The sequence below is a fragment of the Schistocerca nitens genome, chromosome 12 (genome assembly GCF_023898315.1).
Source record: "Schistocerca nitens isolate TAMUIC-IGC-003100 chromosome 12, iqSchNite1.1, whole genome shotgun sequence".
NCBI lineage: Eukaryota > Metazoa > Arthropoda > Insecta > Orthoptera > Acrididae > Schistocerca > Schistocerca nitens.
The window spans coordinates 90,028,165-90,032,730 of record NC_064625.1 but is presented as its reverse complement, the minus strand read 5'-3'; the positions used below and the strand labels follow the sequence as shown (position 1 = coordinate 90,032,730).

Below are 4,566 nucleotides of genomic sequence, written 5' to 3'. Positions count from 1 at the left end.
TACGGAATGAAAATACCACTAGAATTGAGGTAAAACAGAAAAGCAGCAGTCCGTTTAAATGACGTCTTCAAATAATTCAAATGAAGCTTTTTCTCGGAAATCCGCCTGTTCACACAATGGGGTTGACGAGTTATATTTGAAATGCACAAAACTTACTTATTCTTCCAGTGTGTTAAGCAATAAACCTTTTGGTGTAGTATGCAGAATTTTGAAGTTTACAGTGCTATCCTGAAGATGGCCTACGTCTATGCCGAAACCTGTCATTTTAAATGAAATAACCACTGCAATCTAGATTGCTTTTCTCAGGAAACGTTACCAGAAAGTTTGAAATCATACTGTTCGTTAAGCAGGTGCTAAAGTTCTCTTCATTCCTGAACAAAGATGTTTATTTCTTCTAGTGTATTCCTGAGAATAGCTGTGTGCAAACGCGTTAAGGTATATGATTCTTAAAAAAATGGGAACAGCAATCACGGCGTTTTGTCAAAATGACTATTTTTTAAGAATAGTGACAATGATAGCGGACTCGTAGAATGACTGTGGCGTATATTGACTGACGGAAAAAAAAATCGTAACACCAAGAACGAGTTTTGGGAGAAAAATTGGTAGGAGTGTTTCTATATCTAAAAGATGACGTCTAGTTAAACTGTGCTCCAATAGCATAAGAATGGCGCTAGTAGCACCACTATGAGGATCCAAATCAAGTTTGCTTCAAAGACGCGATGTAACAGTCGTGAGCTTTAGTTACCTTTGAGATTGGAGGTAGTGAGTTGATGTTAGTCAAGAACGCCTTTAAGGCGACAAAGACGCCATAATCCACAGATCACTGAGTTTCAACGAGGTCGCGTGATAGGGCTAAATATGCTGGATGTTCTTTCCGCGATACGAGGTGCGGCTAGAAAAAAACCGGACTGATGCTGGAAAAAACATTTATTTACAATTATTTACAATTTCATGTTATCTCCTTCAATGTACTCTCCTCCTCGGTCTCTACACCGCTCCATACGAATTTTCCACTGTTCATAGCAATGCTGCAGATCATTTTCGGTAAGTCCATACAGTACTTCCGTCGCTTTTTCTTTTACTGCTTCAACAGTCTCAAATCTAGTTCCTTTCAAAGCTGACTTGACTTTAGGGAAAAGAAAAAAGTCACAGGGGCCAAATCAGGTGAGTAGGGTGGATGATCTAAGATGGGAATGTTGTGTTTTGCCAAAAACGTCTTCACTGACAACGCACTGTGAGCTGGGGCATTGTCTTGGTGAAGGATCCATGACTTTTTTCTCCACAAATCGTTCCGTTTTATCCGTACTCGCTCACGTAGGGTAGCCAGGACGTTCACTGTTTGTCCCTCTGGTACCCAATCAATGTGCACAATCCCTTTGATGTCAAAAAAAAAAAATCATCATTGCCTTGAATTTCGATTTTGAAATTCGTCCTTTTTTTTGTCGTGGAGAACCAGGAGTTTTCCAATGCATCGATTGGCGTTTAGTTTCGGGATCGTAAGTAAAAAACCACGATTCATCGCAAGTAATAACATTTTGTAAGAAGGTGGGATCACTTTCAATGTTTTCCAGGATGTCAGAACAAATCATCCTTCGGCGTTCCTTCTGTTCAATTGTGAGACACTTTGGAACCATTTTTGAACACACTTTGTTCATGTTGAAACTTTCATGAAGAATCTGCCTAACACTTTCCTTGTCAACTCCTGTTAACTCAGACACTGCTCTGATTGTTAAACGGCGATCTTGTCGAACAAGTTTACCGATTTTTTCAATGTTTGCATCAGTTTTTGCTGACAATGGTCTGCCAGTGCGAGTGTCATCACTGGTGTCTTCGCGGCCATCTTTAAATCGTTTAAACCACTCAAACACTTGTATTCGCGATAAACAATCATCGCCGTACACTTGTTGTAACATTACAAACGTTTCACTTGCAGATTTTCCTAGTTTGAAACAAAATTTGATGTTAACACGAAGTTCTTTCTGTACACTCAACATTTTCCGACGCACAGACAAAACGTCAACTACTTAAAACAGACGCCACGGGCAGACTGAGTGCAGGAGGCAGATGAAACTCGAGCAGTAGGCGGAGCGAGAGTCACGTGACAGGCCACGCGACTTTCAGCCTTATTGCATTCGTTTTATTGTTTCACCAGTACTAGTCCGGTTTTTTTCTAGCCACACCTCGTATTGAAGAAAGACGTGGCAGGAATGTAGCCATTGTACATGCCTGCTGGCAGCGGTGGTCGCGAGAATTTACTATCGCAATAAGACGGGGCTGCGGATGGGCACGTGGCACTACCAAGAGAGAAGACCATCGTGTTCTGGGTCTGGCTCTGGCGCATCGTACTGCACCTGCGACAGCAATCTGAGCAGCAGTTGCAACCACACTGACTCAAAGAACTGTTACATATGGTTACTTCGAGGACATTTCAGAGCCAGATGTCCAGTAGCGTGCATTCCACTGACCCCCAAACCACTTATGGCAACAGACTTGCCGCAGTGGATACACCGGTTCCCGTCAGATCACCGAAGTTAAGCGCTGTCGGGCGTGGCCGGCACTTGGATGGGTGACCATCCGGATAGCCATGCGCTGTTGCCATTTTTCGGGGTGCACTCAGCCTCGTGATGCCAATTGAGGAGCTACTCGACCGAATAGTAGCGGCTCCGGTCAAAGAATACCATCATAACGACCGGGAGAGCGGTGTGCTGACCACACGCCCCTCCTATCCGCATCCTCTCCCGAGGATGACACGGCGGTCGGATGGTCCCGATGGGCCACTTGTGGCCTGAAGACGGAGTGCCAAACCACCTCCATTTGCTACTCCAGTGGTGTCAAGCGAAGCTCACTGGAGGGCAGGATTGAAGTCTGTTGTGTTTTCTGATGAAAGCTGGTTCTGCCCCGATGCAAGTGATGGCTGTTGTTTAGGACAGTTGAAGGTCTGTAACCAACCTGTCTGCTTTCTAGACTGACTGAACCTACACAAGGAGTTGCGGTGTGGAGTGCGATTTCGTATGACAACAGGAGCACTCTTGTGGTTATTCCACGCACCCTGACTGTAAATTTGGTCATCAGTATGGCGATTCAACCTGTTGCGCTACCACTCGTGATCAGCATTGCGTGTGGGTGGGTGGGAGTGTGGGGGGGGGGGGGGAAGGGTGTTCCAACAGGATAACGCCCGCCCATATCGCACTGTTGTAAGCCAACTTGCTCTACAGGGTGTCGGCAGGTTCCCTTGGCCTATTCGATCACCAGATCTGCCTCCAATCGAGGACGTATGGAGCATCATCGCATGGAAACTACCGTCATCCATGACCAGCATTAACCGTCGCTTTATTACAGCTTCACACGTTTGTGAAAATAAAGATTTAACAAAATGTCAGTTTGGTTTCCAGAAGGGGTTTTCAACGGAAAATGCTATATATACTTTCACTAACTAAATATTAAATGCTCTGAGTAACCGGAAATCACCCGTTGGAATTTTTTGTGATCTATCAAAGGCTTTTGATTGTGTAAATCATGGAATACTTCTAGATAAGCTCAAGTACTGTGGTATGAATGGGAGAGTGCTCAAATGGTTTAAATCATATCTAACTGGAAGAGTGCAGAAAGTCCAAATAAGCAGTTCACATAATATGCAAAAAACTGGTAGTTTCTCAAACTGGGGAACAATCAAGAATGGGGTGCCGCAAGTTTCGGTCTTGGGTTCTCTGTTGTTCTTAATATATATTAATGAGTTGCCATTCTATATTCAGGAAGATGCAAAGCTGGTACTTTTTGCCCATGATACAAGTATAGCTGTCACACCCAACAGACAAGAATTAACTGATGAAATTTAAACGATGTTTTTCAGAAAATCATTAAGTGGTTCTCTGCAAATGGGCTCTCATTAAACTTTGACAAAACACAGTATATACAGTTCCACACAGTAAATGGAATGACACCATTAATAAATATAGACTTCGATCAGAAATCGGTAGCTAAGGTAGAATATTCAAAATTTCTATGTGTATGCATTGATGAGGGATTGAACTGGAAAAAACACACTGAGGATCTGCTGAAACGTGTGAGTACAGCTAATTATGCTATTAGGGTTATTGCAAATTTTGGCGATATACGTCTGAGTAAATTAGCTTACCACGCCTATTTTCATTCGCTGCTTTCGTATGGGATCATATTCTGGGGTAACTCATCATTGAGTAAAAGAGTGTTCATTGCACAAGAGCGTGTAATCAGAATAATTGCTGGAGCTCATCCAAGATCATCCTGCAGACACTTATTTAAAGAGCTAGGGATCTTCACCGTAGCCTCACAATATATATATTCACTTATGAAATTTGTTATTAACAATCCGAACGAATTCAAAAGTAATAGCAGTGTACATGGCTACAACACTACGAGAAAGGATGATCTTCACTACTCAAGGTTAAATCTAACTTTGGCTGAGAAGGGGGTAAATTATGCTGCCACAAAAGTCTTTGGTCACTTACCTAATAGCATCAAAAGTCTGACAGATAGCCATATAGCATTTAAAAGGAAATTAAGAGAATTTCTTAATGGCAACTCCTT

The 4,566-nt window shown here is 42.7% G+C and overlaps 1 pseudogene; it reads left to right on the top strand.

The window, feature by feature from the left end:
- The first annotated feature begins 2,480 nt into the window (after positions 1–2,480).
- On the top strand, positions 2,481–2,598 carry LOC126215601 (5S ribosomal RNA; annotated as a pseudogene).
- The last annotated feature ends 1,968 nt before the right edge of the window (positions 2,599–4,566 follow it).